Consider the following 17,841-nt stretch of genomic DNA (forward strand, 5'->3'; position numbering starts at 1 on the left):
AAAGGAGGAAAACACCCGAAACCAGAACACCTCGCCTCCTAGAAAGGACCAAAACTCCTCACCAGCAAGGGAACAAAGCTGGACAAAGAATGACTGTGACGAAATGATGGAATTAGAGTTCAGGAGGTGGATAGTGAGAAACTTTCGTGAGCTAAAAGAACATGTATTAAATCAATGCAAAGAAACTAAGGAACTTGAAAAAAGATATGAGGAAATGATAACAAAAATGGATAACTTAGAGAGGAATATGAATGAATTAAAGAAGCTGAAAAACACAATACGAGAACTTCGCGAAGCATGCACAAGTTTCAATAGCCGAATTGACCAAGCAGAAGAAAGAATATCTGAAGTCGAAGAACAACTCAATGAAATAAAATGAGAAACCAAGATTAGAGAAAAAAGCGCAAAAAGGAATGAACAAAGTCTCCAAGAAATGTGGGACTATGTGAAAAGACCTAACCTACGTTTGATAGGTGTACCAGAAGAGGACGAAGAGAATGAATCCAAGCTGGAAAATACTCTTCAGTACATCATCCAGGAAAATTTCCCCCACCTAGCAAGACAGGCCAACACTCAAATACAGGAAATTCAGAGAACACCACAAAGATATTCCGCAAGAAGAGCAACCCAAGGCACATAATCGTCAGATTCAACAAGGTTGAAATAAAGGAGAAAATACTAAAGGCAGCCAGAGAAAGGTCGGGTCACCCACAAAGGGAAGCGCATCAGACTCACAGTAGATCTCTCGGCAGAAACACTACAAGCCAGAAGAGAGTGGGGGCCAATATTCAACATCCTTAAAGAAAAGAACTTTCAACCCAGAATTTCATATCCAGCCAAACTGAGCTTCAGAAGTGAAGGAAAAATAAAATCCTTTGCGAACAAGCAAGTACTCAGAGATTTTGTCACCACCAGGCCTGCTTTACAAGAGCTCCTAAAAGAGGCACTACACATAGAAAGGATCAACCAGTACCAGCCATTCCAAAATCACACTGAATGCTAAAGAGCATCAACATAATGAAGAATCTACAACAACTAACAGGCAAAACAGCCACTTAGCATCAAAATGGCAGTATCAAATTCACACATAACAATATTAACCCTAAATGTAAATGGACTAAACGCACCAATCAAAAGACACAGACTGGCAAATTGGATAAAAATCCAAAACCCATCAGTGTGCTGTATCCAGGAAACCCATCTCACATGCAAGGATACACAAAGGCTCAAAATAAAGGGATGGAGGAAGATTTACCAAGCAAATGGAGAGCAAAAAAAAGCAGGAGTTGCAATTCTCATCTCTGATAAAACAGACTTTAAAGCAACAAAGATCAAAAGAGACAAAGAAGACCATTACATAATGGTAAAAGGATCGATAAAACAAGAAGAGCTAACGATCCTGAACATATATGGACCAAATGCAGGAGCACCCAGATACATAAGGCAAGTTCTTAATGACTTACAAAGAGACTTAGACTCTCACACAATAATAGTGGGAGACTTTAACACTCCACTGTCAATATTAGACAGATCAACCAGACAGAAAATCAACAAGGATATCCAGGGCTTGAACTCAGACCTGGAGCAAGCAAACCTGATAGACATTTACAGAACTCTCCACCCCAAATCCACAGAATACACATTCCTCTCAGCACCACATCACACCTACTCTAAAATTGACCACATAATTGGAAGTAAAGCACTGCGTAACAAATGCAAAACAACTGAAATCATAACAAACAGCCTTTCAGACCGTAGTGCAATCAAGTTAGAACTCAGAATACAGAAACCAACCCAGAATCGCACAGCTTCATGGAAACTGAACAACTGGCTCTTGAATGTTGACTGGGTAAACAATGAAATGAAGACAGAAATAAAGAAGTTCTTCGAAACCAATGAGAACAAAGACACAACGTGCCAGAACCTCTGGGACACATTTAAAGCAGTCTCTAGAGGAAAGTATATAGCAATAAGTGCCCATATGAGGAGAATGGAGAGATCCAAAATTGACACCGTATCGTCAAAATTGAAAGAGCTAGAGGAGCAAGATCAAAAAAACTCAAAACCCAGCAGAAGACAAGAAATAACTAAGATCAGAGCTGAACTGAAGGAGATTGAGACACGAAAAACCCTTCAAAAAATCAATAAATCCAAGAGCTGGTTTTCTGAAAAGATCAACAAAATAGACCACTAGCCAGATTGATTAAAAAGAAAAGAGAGAACAACCAAATAGATGCAATAAAAAATGATAAAGGGGAAATCACCACAGACTCCACAGAAATTCAAACCATCATCAGAGAATATTATAAACAACTCTATGCACATAAACTAGTAAACCTGGAAGAAATGGATAAATTCCTGGACTCCTGTGTCCTCCCAAGCCTAAACCAGGAGGAAGCTGAAACTATGAATAGACCAATAACCAGGTCAGAAGTTGAGGCAGCAATTAAGAGCCTACCACTCAAAAAAAGCCCAGGTCCAGACGGATTCACAGCCGAATTCTACCAGACACACAAAGAGGAGCTGGTACCATTCCTTCTAAAACTATTTCAAACAATCCAAAAAGGGGGAAGCCTTCCCAAATCATTTTACGAGACCAACATCATTCTGATACCAAAACCCGGCAGAGACCCAACAAGAAAAGAAAACTTCAGGCCAATATCCATGATGAACATAGATGCAAAAATCTTCAATAAAATATTGGCAAGCCGATAGCAACAGCAAATCAAAAAACTGATTCATCATGATCAAGTAGGATTCATCCCGGGATGCAAGGCTGGTTCAACATACGCAAGTCTATCAACGTAATTCACCACATAAACAGAACCAAAAACAAAAACCACATGATTATCTCAATTGACGCAGAGAAGGCATTTGACAAAATTCAACAGCCCTTTATGCTAAAAACCCTCAATAAACTCGGTATCGATGGAACGTATCTCAAAGTAATAAAAGCTATTTATGACAAACCAACAGCCAATATCATACTGAATGGGCAAAAACTGGAAGCATTCCCTTTGAAATCTGGCACTAGACAAGGATGCCCTCTTTCACCACTCCTATTCAATATAGTACTGGAAGTTTTACCCAGAGCAATGAGGCAAGAAAAAGAAATAAAGGGTATTCAAATAGGAAAGGTGGAAGCCAAGTTGTCTCTATTTGCAGACGACATGATAGTATACCTAGAAGACCCCATCGCCTCAGCCCAAAAACTCCTGAAACTGATAAGCAGCTTCAGCAAAGTCTCGGGATATAAAATCAATGTGCAAAAATCAAAAGCATTCGTCTACACCAATAAGAGACTTAAAGAAAGCCAAATCAAGAACGAACTGCCATTCGCAATTGCTACAAAAAGAATAAAATACCTTGGAATACAACTCACAAGGAACGTAAGGGACCTCTTCAAGGAGAACTACAAACCACTGCTCAACAAAATCAGAGAGGACACAAACAGATGGAGAAACATTCCATGTTCATGGTTAGGAAGAATTAATATTGTGAAAATGGCTATACTGCCCAAAGTCATTTACAGAATCAACCCTATCCCCATCAAGCTACCATTGACTTTCTTCACAGAACTGGAAAAAACCACCATGAACTTCATATGGAACCAAAAGAGAGCCCGCATAGCCAAGTCAATTCTAAGCAAAAGGAACACAGCGGGGGGCATCACACTACCGGATTTCAAACTATACTACAAGGCTACAGTAATCAAAACAGCATGGGACTGGTACCAAAACAGAGATATAGACCAATGGAACAAAACAGAGGCACCGGAGGCAACACAACATATCTACAACTATACAATCTTTGATAAACCTGACAAAAACCAGCAATGGGGAAAGGATTCCCTGTTTAACAAATGGTGTTGGGAAAACTGGCTAGCCATGTGCAGAAAGCAGAAACTGGACCCCTTCCTGACACCTTACACTAAAATTAACTCCAGATGGATTAAAGACTTAAACATAAGACCTGGCACGATAAAAACCCTTGAAGGATATCTAGGCAAAACTATCCAGGACATAGGAGTAGGCAAGGACTTCATGAACAAAACACCAAAAGCATTGGCAACAAAAGCCAAAATAGACAAATGGGACCTAATGAAACTCCACAGCTTCTGCACAGCAAAAAAAGTCACTAGAGTGAATCGGCAACCAACAGAATGGGAAAAAATTTTTGCAGTTTACCCATCTGACAAAGGGCTGATATCCAGAATTTACAAAGAACTCAAAAAGATTTACAGGAAAAAAACAAGCAAGCCCATTCAAAAGTGGGAAAGGATATGAACAGACACTTTACGAAAGAAGACATATATGAGGCCAACAATCATATGAAAAAATGCTCATCGTCACTGGTCATCAGAGAGATGCAAATCAAAACCACATTGAGATACCATCTCACGCCAGTTAGAATGGCGATCATTAAAAAATCTGGGGACAACAGATGCTGGAGAGGATGTGGAGAAAAAGGAACACTTCTACACTGTTGGTGGGGGTGTAAATTAGTTCAACCATTGTGGAAGACAGTGTGGCGATTCCTCAAGGCCTTAGAAATAGAAATTCCATTTGACCCAGCAATCCCATTACTGGGTATATATCCAAAGGACTATAAATCGTTCTACTATAAGGACACATGTACACGAATGTTCATTGCAGCACTGTTTACAATAGCAAAGATCTGGAATCAGCCCAAATGCCCATTGATAATAGACTGGATTGGAAAAATGTGGCACATATACACCATGGAATATTATGCAGCAATCAGAAACGATGAGTTTGTGTCGTTTGTAGGGACATGGACGAATCTGGAGAACATCATCCTCAGCAAACTGACACAAGAACAGAAAATGAAACACCGCATATTCTCACTCATAGGCGGGTGATGAAAAATGAGAACACATGGACACAGAAAGGGGAGTACTAAACACTGGGGTCTATTGGGGGGAAAAGGGGAGGGCCAGTGGGAGTGGGAGGTGGGGAGGGATAGCCTGGGGAGAAATGCCAAATGTGGGTGAAGGGGAGAAGCAAAGCAAAGCACACTGCCATGTGCGTACCTACGCAACTGTCTTGCATGCTCTGCTCGTGTACCCCAAAACCTAAAATCCAATAAAAAATTAAAAAAAAAAAATTACAAATAGATCTACCATATGATCCAGCAAACCCACTTCTGGTTATTTGTCTAACAGAACTGAACGCATTTTGTCAATGAGATACTGCACTGCCATATTTATTGCAGTATTATTCACAATATCCATTATATGGAATTAATTGTTCATTGCTGAATCAATGGATAAAGAAATTGTGATATATATATATTTGTATATGTGTATATATATATAAACACACACATATACATATATACACACATATATACATGCACACACACAATGCAGTACTATTCAGTCTGATAAAATAAGGAAATTCAGTCATTTGAAATACTGTGGGTGAAGCTGTAGGACATTGTCCTAAGTGAATTAACCTAGTTAAATAAAGACAAATACTGGATGTCTCACTTATATGTGGTCTTAGGAAGCTGACTTAGAAACAGAATAGAATGATGACTGTCATGGAATGTGGTGGAGGACTGAAATGGGAAGATAGTCACATTTTACAATGTTTCAGTTAGGGTGAATTAATTCTAGCAATCTATTGCACAGTGTATTGATTATAGTTAATAATAGTGTATTTCATATTTAAAATTGCTAAGAGTACTTGAATGTTTCAATCACAAAAAAGAATGTGTGACATGATGAATGTTAATTTTCTTGATTTGAACATTTCACATTGTATTCATGTAGCAAAATATATTGTACATCATAAATACGTACAATTTTTATTTGTCAGTTATGCCTTAATGGGGGAAGAAAATGCAAACAACATAAAATGGAATTACTGCAAGTAAAGTTTCAGATCATTAAAGTAAATGCTGGTGAAAAACAAAGATATTAATAAAATTCGAAAAACTAATAAAAGAGAAATAGAATTGTACATTAGGACAATTGGTTTCCCTTATGTAGGCTGTCCAGAGATGGAATAGAAGACGTATTCAGAGACACAGTAGAAGAAAATTTTCCACAAAGAAAAAACAATCTGAATAACAAAGAAGCACACTATATTCAAGACATTTAAATTTTTTTAAAATGTATATAAGTACATGTATTCCTGGGGTACATGTGATATTTTGTCATCTATATAGACTATGTAATGATTAATTATGAGTATTGGAGTGTCCATCACCTAGAGTATTTATTATTTGAATATTTTGGTAACATTTCACATTCTCCTATTTTGAAATATACAATAAATTGTTTTTAACTATAGTCATCCTACTCTGCTATCAAACATTAGAACTTATTCCTTCTAACTAACTGTGTTTCTGTACCCAATAGCCAGTCTCTCTTTATTCCACTCATACTCACACAGACTTTTTAGACTCTGGTATCTATAATTCTACTCTCTATCTCTATGAGGTCAACTTCTTTAGCGCCTTTATAAGAATAAGATGATATGATATTTCTTTTTCTGTGCCTGGCTTATTTCACTTAACATCATGACCACTAGTTCAATCCATGGTCAAATAGTATTACATTGTGTCTACATCCCACTTAATCTTTATTCATTTGTCCACTGATGAGCACTGAAGTTGCTTCCATGTCTTTGCTATAGTGAATAGAACTGCAATAAACATGGGCATAGGGGTATTCCTATGATAATACTAATTTTCTTACCTTTGGATAAATACCTAATAGTAATATTGCTGGATCATATAGTAGTTCCATTTTTTGTTTCTTGAAGAATCTCCATTGTGTTCTTCATAGTGGCTGTACTAATTTACATTGTCATCAACATTGTATAAGAATTTCCCTTTCTCTGCATCCTTGCCAACATGTTTTTTTGGTGTGTGTCTTTTTAAGAATAGCCATTTCAAGGGGGGTAAGATAATATCTCATTGTGGTTTTGATTTTTATCTTCCTGAAGGTTAGTGAGGTTGAGTATTTTCTAATATACCTATAGCTATTTGTATGTCTTCTTTTGAGAAATGTCTATTCATCCCCTTTAACCACTTCTTAATGAGATTATTTGTTTTTATACTGTTAAGTTATTAAGTTCCCTGTATATTCTGGATATTAGTCTCTTATCAGATAAATAGTTTCCAAATATTTTCACCCATTCAACAGCTTTTCAATTCTTTCTATTGATTCTTTCTTTTTTGATGTAGAAAGTTTTTAATTAAATATACTCAATTTGTCTATTTTTGTTTGTGTTAGTGCTTTTAAGTCTTATTCTTAAAATCTTTGCCTAGACCAATGTCCTAAAGTGTTTTTTCTATGCTTTTATCAAGTAGCTTTATAGTTTGGGGTCTCATATTGAGGTCTTTAATTCATCTTGAGTTTATTTTTCTATATGATAAGGGTCCACTTTCATTCTTCTGCATATGCATGTCTAGTTTTCTAGCATCATTTATTGAAGAGGGTATGTGTATTAGGCTGTTCTCACTTTGCTATAAAAATGCCCAAGACTGGGTAATTTATAAATAGAAGAGTTTTAATTGGCTCATGTGCTGTAGGCTGTACAGGAAGCATAAAACTAGCACCCTCTTGGCTTCTGGGGAGGCCTCAGGAAGCTTACAATTATAGCAGAAGATGAAGGGAGAACAGTCACATCACATGGAAAAAGCAGGAACAAGAGAATAAATAGGGAGGTACTATACACTTTTAAACAACCAGATCCCATAATAACTTACTATTGTGAGGGGAGTACCAAGAGGGATGGTGGTAAGCCATTCATGAGAAATCCTTCCCCATGATCCATCCCCTCTCACCAGACCTCTCCTCCAACATTATGGATTACATTTCAATATGAGATTTGGGTGGGGACATTTATCCAAACCACATTGTATCATTTCCCTAATATATGTTCTAGGCACCTTTTTTCAAACTGAATTAACTGTAATATGTGGATTTATTTATTCTGTGTTCTTTATACTAATACTTTGCTCTTTGGGTTGTTATTGCCTTGTAATATATTTTCAAGTCATGTGGTATGATGCCTTCACATTTGTTTTTGTTTTGTTTTGTTTTCCTTAGAATTACTTTAGTTATTCTGGCTCTTTTTTGCTTCAATGTGAATTTTAGAAATTTTAAAAATAAATTTCTGTGAAAAATGACATTGGTACTTTTATATGGATTGCATTGAATCTCTAGATTATTTTGAAAAGCATGGTCATTTTAGCAACATTAACTTCTGAGCCACAAATGTGGGATTTCTCTTCATTTTTTTGTGTCCTCTTTATTTTCTTTCATAAGTCTTTTATCGATTCCCATGTAGACCTCTTCTTTTTGCTTGGGTAAATACTTTTTCCTAGTTTTTGGGTTTTTTTTTTTTTTGTAGCTTTTGTAAATAGGATTGCCTTCTTGACTTCTTTCTCAACTAGTTAATTATTGGTGTGAAGAAATGCTACTGATTTTTATGCCTTGATCTTATATCCTAAAGCTTCACTGAAGTTATTCTTAAGATCTTAGAGTTTTTGGTGGAGTATTTAGGCATTTTAGATATAAGGTCATGTTACTATCAAAAGAGATAATTTGACTTTCCTTTTCCTATTTGAATGCCATTTTATTTTATTCTTTATTTTATTTTATTTTTGAGACAGAGTCTTGCTCTGTTGCCCAGGCTGGAATACAGGGTGTGATCTCAGTTCACTGCCTTTCAGGTTCAAGCGATTCTCGTGCCTCAGCTCCCCCAGTAGCTGGTATTACAGGCGTGTGCTACCACATGGCTAATTTTTGTATTTTTAGAAGAGATGGGGTTTTACCATGTTAGCCAGGCTGGTCTCGAACTCCTGGGCTTAAGTGATTTGCCAGCCTTGGCCTACCATCGTGTTGGAATTACAGGCGTGTGTCACTGCAACCAGCACCTTTTAATTCTTTCTCTTTCCTGATTGCTTTGGCTAGGACTTCCAATACTACATTAACTATGAGTGGCAAAGTGGGCAAGCCTGTCATGTTCTTGTTCTTAGTGAAAAAGATTTAACTTTTTCCTCATTTAGTATGTTATCAGCTGTAGTTTGCCTAGTTTCTTAAAAGTTTTTATCATGAACGGATGCTGATTTTTATCACATGCTTTTTCTGCATCTACTAAGGTGATTGTATTGTTTTTGTCCTTTATTCTGTTGATATGAGTTATCATTTTTATTGATTTATATGTGTTTTGCCATTTTGCCGAGGCTGGTCTCAAACTCCTGAGCTGAGGCAACCTGCCTGCCTCACCATCCCACAGTGCTATGATTGCAGGCATGAGCCACCATACCTGGCCATGTATAACCTTTTTAATGTGCTGTCAGATTGATATACTACTATTTTGTTGAGGATTTTTTTTGGTCTGTGTTCATCAGGGGTATTTACCTATAGTTTTCTTTTTTGTCATGTCTGGTTTTGGTATCAGGATAATGCTGGCCTTGTACAGTCAGGAAGAATTCCCTTCTCTTTAATTTTTGGAAATACTTTGCAGAGAATTGGTGATAGTTCTTTAACTCTTTTGTAAGATTCAACATTTTAGCCCTATATTCCTGGACTTTCCTTTGTTGAGGGATTTTTAAAATTTCTGACTCAATCTCATTACTCATTATTGGTCTGTTCAGATTTTTTAAAAAATTATTATTTCTTCCTATTTGAATCTTACTCTACTGTATATGTCCAGAAATTTGTCCATTTCCTCTAGGTTTTTCAGTTTGTTAGTGTGTAGGTGTTCATAATATTTTCTGATGATCTTTTGTATTTCTATGGTATCAGTTATAATGTCTCCTTTATTATTTCTGACTGTGCTCAGTTTGGTTGTCTTTTTTCTTGGTTAGTCCAGTTAGTAGTTTATCTTTCTTTTTTCTATTTTTTTTCTGAGATGGAGTTTCACTCTTGTTGCCCAGGCTGGAGTGCAATGGCATAATCTCAGCTCACTGTAACCACCTCCTCCTGGGTTCAAGTGATTCTCCTGCCTCAGCCTCCCGAGTAGCTGAGATTACAGGTGCCAGCCACCATACTCAGCTAATTTTTATATTTTAGTAGAAACAGGGTTTCATCATGTCAGACAGACTGGTCTCTAACTCCTGACCTCAGGTGATCCACCTGACTTGGCCTCCTAAAGTGCTGAGATTACAGGCATGAGCCACCATGCCCAGCCAGTAGTTTATCAATTTTGTTTATCAATCCTTTCAAAAACAGGTTTTTACTTAGTTGATTTTTTTATTGTCTCTAATTAATTCAGCTTTAGTCTTTATTATTTCTTTTCTTCCACTAATTTTGGGTTTCATTTGCTTTTGTTTTTCTTGTTCCTTGGGGTGCATCATTAGATTATTTATTTGGATTCTTCCTACTTTTTGGTGTAGGCATTTATTGCTACAAACTTTCCTCTGAGCACTGCTTTTGATGTATCCTATAGGTTTTGGCATACCATGTGCTAATTTTCATTTGCCTCAATATGTTTTTAAAAATTTCTTCCTTATATTCTTTCTCGACCAGCTTATTCTGGAGTCTGTTGTTAAATTTCATATATTTGTATGGTTTCCCAAGTTTCTCTTGTTATTGACTCCTAGTTTTTTTCATTGTATTCTGAGATTATAATTGATATTGTTTTGATTTTTAAAAATTTGCTGAAACTTGTGTCCTAACATGTTATATTCTGGAAAATGTTCAATTATTTTATGAGAAGAATGTCCATTCTGTGGCTGTTTGTTCAAATGTTCTGTAAATGCCTATGAGGTCCATTTGGTCTAATGTGCAATTTAACTCCAATGCTACCTTTCTTAATTTTCTTCTAGATTATGTATCTAATGCTGAGAGTGGAATGTTGAGGTCTCAAACTATTATTATTAGAGTTTATTACTCCCTTTAGTTTTAATAACATTTGCTTTACATATTTGGCATTTTTTGTTTTGGGTGTATATATGTTTAGAATTATATCTTCTTGTTGAATTGATCTCTTTATTATTATATTGTAATCTTCTTTGTCTTTCTTTGCTGTTTTGACTTAAAGTCTGTATCTTAGATAGGTGTAGCTACTTCTGCTCACTTTTTTGTTTTTGTTTTTGCATGGAACATATATTTTTTTTCTATACTTCTATTCTACATGGATCTTTACAGGTGATATAACTTTCTTGTAGGCAGCATATTTGGGACATTAAAAATACTCATTCAGCTGCTCTATGTATTTTAAGTACAAAGTTTAGTCCACTTACATTCAAGGTTATTAATATGTAAGGGCTTCTTCCTGTCATCTTACTAATTAGTTTTATATTGTTTTGTATACCCTTAGTTTCTTTCTTTTTGTTTCTCAGTGTGGCTTGGTGGTTTTCTGTGGTGATAACATTTGAGATTTTTCTCATCACTAATTTTGTTTTTGCTCTATCGGTGGTTTTTATACTTTTGTGCATTTCTATGATTGTAGATATTGTCCTTTGCTTCCAGATAAAGGAATCCCTTAAACATTTATTGTCGGACCAGTCGAGTGGTGATGAATTCTCTCAGCTTTTGCTTTTCTGAAAAAGATTTCATGTCTCCTTCATTTATGAATGATGACTTTGCTGGGTGTAGTACACTTGGCTGACAGGATTTTTTTTTTTTTTTATAACACTGAATATATCCCATTCTGCTCTGGCCTCTAAGGTTTCTGCTGAGAATTCTACAGTTATATACTGGGAGTTCCCTTACAAGTGACTGGATACTTTTTTCTTACTGTTGTGCAGTTTTCTGTTTGTTTTGACTTTGAAAGTTTGACTATAATGTGCTATAGAGAAGAACTTTTTACATTGTATTTGTTTGAGGATCTCTGAACTTTTTGTTTCTGGTTGTCTAAATCTCTTCCTAGACTTGCAATGTTTTCATCCATTATTTTCTTAAATAGGTTTTTACCCTTTTTGTTTTCCTTTACCCTTCTGGGACAAAAAATTCAAATATTTAATCACTTTATGGTTTTCTACATGTGACATAGACTATTTTCATGCTTTTTATTTACTTTTGAAATTTTTTGTTTGTCCATGGTATTTTCAAACACTTGTCTTCAAGTTCTGAAATTCTTTCTTTTGCTTCATCTAATATATTTTTGTAGTTTTTCAAGTGTCTTTTTTGTTTCATTTAATGAATTCTTTAGTTCCAGAATTTCTGTTTTTTTAATGCTATCTACCTTTTTGCAAAATTTCTCATTCACATTTGAATTATTGTTATGATTTATTTGTATTGTTTTTATTTTTTCTCACTAAGCTTCTTTAATTTTATTTTTGAATTCTTTATCCAAGGTTTTTTTTTTTAATTAGAATATTTTGCTGGAGAATTATTGTGCTCCTTTGTAGCTGTCATACTTTCTTGCTTTTTAAATGTTTATTGTGTTTTAATGTTCATATCTGTGCATCTGTTGTAACAGTCACTTCTTTTAACTGTTTGAGTTGGTTTTGTGGGGGGGGGGTTTAAGATGGTGTCAATTGTGTTTGTTGGTTAAGACACTTTGGCTTTCATTCTGAGTGGCTGAAGTAATGAAATCTGTTAAATTTCTTTTGATGAAAAAAATATCAGTGGTGTCTTTGATTTTTTTAGAGGTTTAGAGTGTGGTTGTTCATGGAGGCTGGGGTTAAGTTTGGCTGGGGATGGGGCTGCTGATTGAGACCATCCTTAGGCCCCATTGGTGGGCTAAGCATGCCTGTCCTTGGGCCCCAGAGTGGCATATGTTGGCCCCAGTATTAGCAGGTCCAAGTGGGCTGATTCCTGGGCATCCAGGTGGCTTGCTAGGATGCCCAGGTGCTGGTAGCAGTGGTAGACTAGGTGGTAGGTTGGTTCTCAGGCCCATTGACAGCAAGTATAGCCCAGGTGGTCCATGCTGGTGTAGATGGTGGCTGTGACAGCTGGGCATTCCACTTGCCAGGTATACAGGAGGCTCATGGAGGTGGGTATCCACTGTGGTTGTAATCTGCAAGTGGTGGACTTGGCTAAGTGGTTCACAGGATGACATGCTCTGGCACTGAGTTGCGGGAGGGAGTAGCCTGGCCAAGCACATTTATATTCAGGCACCTTGGTGGTGTATGCAACTAATTGCTGTGGTCGGGAGGGGCCTACCATAGACATAAGGCAAAATGTTCTGATGGTAGCAGCAGCAGCTGCAAGTCATCCCTGCTGCTGAGAAGGGTGGAATTTCTTTCAATAGCACAGCTGTTTGTAGGCAGCTGGGAAGCACATAATTTGCTTATGTTTCAGCACCTGATGCAGCAGCCTGCTGTGGGCAGAGGAGTTTGTCCTTAGGGCACTTGAATATGCATAATAGGTTTCCTGCTGTGGGCAGCAGGGTGTTTACCAATGGCTTGTACTTTAGCTCTAGGTGCAGCAGGCAGCTGCAGTGGTGGCTGTAGTCAGAATGTCAATAAAGATCCGGAGATGTAAGGATTCAGGGGATGTTGGGCCCCTGGGCAAGATACAGTCTAATGGAGGCTGGGCTTTCATTTTGGTGCTTTGCCATAGCTACTTGAGGATCATGAGGTATATGGGACTCAGCATGAGATTCCTCTCTGAAGCAATGCCTTTTCACAGTCTCCAGGAAGCTTCCTATTTCAGTCTCAGGACCCATGAGGATCTAGGATTTTTCCTGTGGCTAGGATGTAGGAGTTCATGGTGAGAGTGTAGACTGCTGGGGATCACTCACTTACCTTTTCCCCTAACGAGACTTTTGCAGCTCCCAGAAAAATCCAGCCAAATAGGCTACTTTGTTTTGTGGAAGAGACAAATATCAGATGTCTCTAGTCAGCCATACTGAAGCCCATATTTAAGACATTTAAAAAATTATATTTATTTACTTATTTTTATTGTACTTTAAGTTCTGGGGTACATGTGCAGAATGTACAGATTTTTTACATAGGTATGCATGTGCCATGGTGGTTTGCTGCATACATCACCCCATCATCTACATTAGGTATTTCTCCTAATGCTATCCCTCCCCAAACCCCCCCACCCCCTGCTATCCCTCTCCTAGCTTCTCACCCCCAGATAGGCCCCAGTGTGTGATGTTCCCTTCCCTGTGCCCATGTGTTCTGATTGTTTTGCAATCTAACCATCTGACAAAAGGCTAATATCCAGAATCTATAAAGAACTTAAACAAATTTACAAGAAAAAAAACCCATCAAAAAGTGGGCAAAGGAATGAACAGATGCTTCTCAAAAGAAGACATTTATGCAGCCAACAAACATGAAAAAAATCTCATCATCACTGGTCATTAGAGAAGAGGTTTTTTAAACAAAATATACATATATAAATATAGAATTTAAACTATATATATATATATATATATATATACACACACACCTGTGTATTATTTTACAAATAAATTAAGATGTATTGTTCTTAAACTCTTGGACTTTGAGGATAAACATCAAGCCTTCCAGACTGATAAACCAAGTCACCTATAAGGTAAGCAACAGGATGATAGTGACTTTTCTGTTTGTTTTGTTTTTTCAATGAATTATTAAAGCATAGAAATATGCTTGACATATGGTAAACACTCAATAAAACAGTTGTTGAATTAATTAAAATGACAGGAGAAAATAAAGCTGACATCTGATTTCTCCACAATAGTTGATACAAGAAAAATTATACAGTATCAGTACTACCTTGAGATGAAAATCAAACATGAACCAATTACAGTAACATGCAGACATTCTCAGCATAAAAGACCTCACAAAATGTAGAACACATGTGATCTTCTTGAAGTAACTACTTTACAATAAATTTATCCAATTAGGGGATGAATCAAATAATGATTCAGAATAAATATCTCAGGAATAACAAAGACATTGTAAAAGGACAAGAATTAAACTTCAAATTCATTTAAATATTGGACTAAAATTTGTCAACCATGAAAATTATTACAAAAAAATTGAATGCTATAAATCCAGATAAAACAAAAATTATGCAGCCTGGCGGACATGGTGAAACCCTGTCTCTACTAAAAATACAAAAATTAGCTGGGCGTGGTGGTGCATGGCTGTAATCCCATCTACTTGGAAAGCTGAGGCAAGAGAATTGTTTTTACCTGGGAGGTGGAGATTACAGTGAGCTGAGATTGTGCCCCTGCACTCCAGCCTGGACAACAGAGCAAGACTCTGTCTCAAAAGTAAAATAAAAATTTGAAATAACTAATTAAAAATGGGAAATAGATGGAACAAAGATAAGAAGACATGAGCAAATATTAAATACCTTCATTTTTATTTCTAAAATTGTAATACATTTAAAAAAAATATTGTCTGTAATCTTTAATGGTCTTCATGTGTATGGACTTTTTTTTTTTAACAGTAAATGTAGAATAACTTTTGTGAACATGTTTAATTTAAATAATTCCCTTCATTTCACTTCAGGATCCTTTGTTTCTATTGAAATCAGGTATTGTGCTCACTTCGGCAGCACATATACTAAATTTGGAATGACACAGAGTAGTATGGCCCCTGTGCAAGGATGACACGCAAATTCATGAAGTGTTCCATATTTTTATGGGATCTAATTAAACTCCAGAGTTTCTGTACAGCAAAAGAAACAATCATTAGAGTGAACCAGCAACCAACTGAATGGGGAAAAAATTTTGCAATCTACCCACTTACAAAGGGCTAATACCCAAAATCTACAAAGAACTAAAACAGATTTACAAGAAAAAAACCAACAAAACCATTCAAAAGTGGGCAAAGTATATGAACAGACACTTCTCAAAAAAAGACATATATGAGGAAAACAAGTATATGAAAACATGCTAATCATCACTGGTCATTAGAGAAATGCAAATCAAAACCACATTGAGATGCCATCTCATGCCAGTTAGACTGGTGATGATTAAAAAATCTAGAGACAACCAATGCTGGAGAGTATGTGGAGAAATAGAAACAGTTACACTGTTGGTGGGAGTGTAAATTAGTTCAACCATTGTGCAAGACAGTGTGGTGATTCCTGAAGGATCTAGAAATAGAAATTCCATTTGACCAAGCAATCCCATTACTTGGTATATACCCAAAGGATTATAAATTGTTCTGTTATAAAGACACATGCACACATATGTTCATTGTGGCACTGTTTATAATAGCAAAGACTTGGAACCAACCCAAATGTCCATTGATGATAGACTGGACAAGGAAAATGTGGCACATATACACCACGGAATACTATGCAGCCATAAAATAGAATGAGTTTGTGTCTTTTGTAGGGACATGGATGAATCTGGAAACCATCATTCTCAGCAAACTGACACAAGAACAGAACAACACCACATGTTTTCACTCATAGGCGAGTGTTGAACAATGAGAACACACAGACAGAGGGAGGGAAGTTATCACACACTAGGGTCTGTTGGGGAGGCTAGGGGAGGGACAGTGGGGAGTGGGGAGGATGGGGAGGGATTACATTGGGAGAAATTCCTGATGTAGGTGACAGGGGAATGGAGGCAGCAAACCACTTTGCCATGTATGTACATATGCAGCAATCCTGGATGATCTGCACATGTACCCCAGAACCTAAAGTATTAAAAAAAAAAAAACAAAGGCAGAAACAAAATTGGGTATTATATTTTCATTTTTTAAAAATCTACTTTTTTTTGTAATAGTCTTTTTTGGATCATCTACATTGCTATATAGCCATCTATGGAGGCATAGTGTATAAAGCTGTTTTAAATGATTTTTTAAAGTAATTCTGGATTAATAGTTGATAACAAGATTTTACAGTTCTGAGTTTTATAGGTCAGATTTTTATTTATTTATTTTTTTAATTTTCATTATTTATTTATTTTAAGACAGAGTTTCTCTCTGTTGCCCAGGCTGGAGTGCAGTGGTGCATTCTCAGCTCACTGCAACCTCTGCCTCTTGGAGTCAAGCAATTCTCTCGCCTCAGCCTCGCAAGTAGCTGGGATTACAGGTGGGTGTCACCTGTAACTTTTTTATTTTTTTTATTTTTGGTGGAGACGCCCAGATAACTTTTTTTTATTTTTATTTTTTTATTTTTTGTGGAGACTGGGTTTTGCCATGTTGGCCAGGCTGGTCTCAAACTCCTGGCCTAAGGTTATCTGCCTGCCTTGGCCTCCCAAAGTGCTGGGATTACAGGCATGAGCCACCACACCTGGCCACAAAAATATTAATACAAAATATCATTAGGGGCTAATTATGAACAGCTATATGCCAATAAATTGGAAAACCTAAAAAAAAGGGATAAATTTCTGGACACATGCAGTGCACCAAGATTGGACAAAGAAATTTTAAAATACTGAAAATGCCAATGATGAGGAATGAGATTGAAGCACTAACAAAAGGCTCATCAAAGAAAAGCCCAGGACCTGATAGCTTCACTGCTGGATTCTACCACATTTAAAGAAGAACTAATAGCATTTATACACAAACTATTTTGAAATTAGAAGAGAGCAGAATGCTTCCAAAATTATTTCATGAAGCTAGCATTATTCTGATACCAACACCAGAGAGGGACACATCAAAGAAAGAAAACTACATGCCAATATCCATGATGATTATAGAGGCAAAAATTATCAGCCAAACACTACAAACCAAATTCAACACATTAACAAGATCATTTACCATATTCAAACTGGATTTAACCCAGGGGTTCAAGGATAGTTGGCCATACATCATTCGATAAATGTGATATATTACATTAACAGAACCAATGACAAAAACCACATGATTATTTCAATAGATGCTAAAAACAATTGGAAGTCAGTATCTCATCATGAAAAAACAAACAAACAAAAACCCTCTAAATAAACTCTGTATAAGAAGAACATACCTTGGCCAGGCACAGTGGCTCACACCTGTAGTTCCAGCACTTTG

The 17,841-nt window shown here is 36.6% G+C and overlaps 1 non-coding gene and 4 pseudogenes across 5 annotated transcripts in view; 2 read left to right on the forward strand and 3 right to left on the reverse strand.

Annotated features, from left to right (window-relative positions):
• LOC144576549 (proteasome subunit beta type-5 pseudogene) overlaps positions 1–17,841 on the forward strand; it is a 165,800-nt pseudogene that overhangs the window by 144,141 nt on the left and 3,818 nt on the right. The window contains exon 3 of the transcript XR_013531811.1: positions 1–17,841. This exon is cut by the window's left edge and continues 57,280 nt beyond it; it is cut by the window's right edge and continues 3,818 nt beyond it. The product of XR_013531811.1 is annotated as a proteasome subunit beta type-5 pseudogene (transcript).
• The window catches only part of LOC100403415 (ATP-dependent RNA helicase DDX18 pseudogene), a 365,505-nt pseudogene that overhangs the window by 46,025 nt on the left and 301,639 nt on the right, over positions 1–17,841 (reverse strand). The window contains exon 5 of the transcript XR_013531807.1: positions 1–17,841. This exon is cut by the window's left edge and continues 46,025 nt beyond it; it is cut by the window's right edge and continues 39,519 nt beyond it. The product of XR_013531807.1 is annotated as an ATP-dependent RNA helicase DDX18 pseudogene (transcript).
• Positions 1–17,841, reverse strand: part of LOC144581236 (biogenesis of lysosome-related organelles complex 1 subunit 5 pseudogene) — a 340,887-nt pseudogene that overhangs the window by 21,407 nt on the left and 301,639 nt on the right. The window contains exon 6 of the transcript XR_013531812.1: positions 1–17,841. This exon is cut by the window's left edge and continues 21,407 nt beyond it; it is cut by the window's right edge and continues 39,519 nt beyond it. The product of XR_013531812.1 is annotated as a biogenesis of lysosome-related organelles complex 1 subunit 5 pseudogene (transcript).
• LOC100409123 (spindlin interactor and repressor of chromatin-binding protein-like) overlaps positions 1–17,841 on the reverse strand; it is a 339,975-nt pseudogene that overhangs the window by 21,407 nt on the left and 300,727 nt on the right. Inside the window, exon 8 of the transcript XR_008478946.2 lies at positions 1–17,841. This exon is cut by the window's left edge and continues 21,407 nt beyond it; it is cut by the window's right edge and continues 11,740 nt beyond it. The product of XR_008478946.2 is annotated as a spindlin interactor and repressor of chromatin-binding protein-like (transcript).
• On the forward strand, positions 15,412–15,513 carry LOC118150753 (U6 spliceosomal RNA). The gene has a single exon (XR_004738901.1). It is a non-coding gene; the product is annotated as a U6 spliceosomal RNA (small nuclear RNA).

This window comes from Callithrix jacchus, chromosome X, assembly GCF_049354715.1.
Source record: "Callithrix jacchus isolate 240 chromosome X, calJac240_pri, whole genome shotgun sequence".
NCBI classification, from domain to species: Eukaryota; Metazoa; Chordata; class Mammalia; order Primates; family Cebidae; genus Callithrix; species Callithrix jacchus.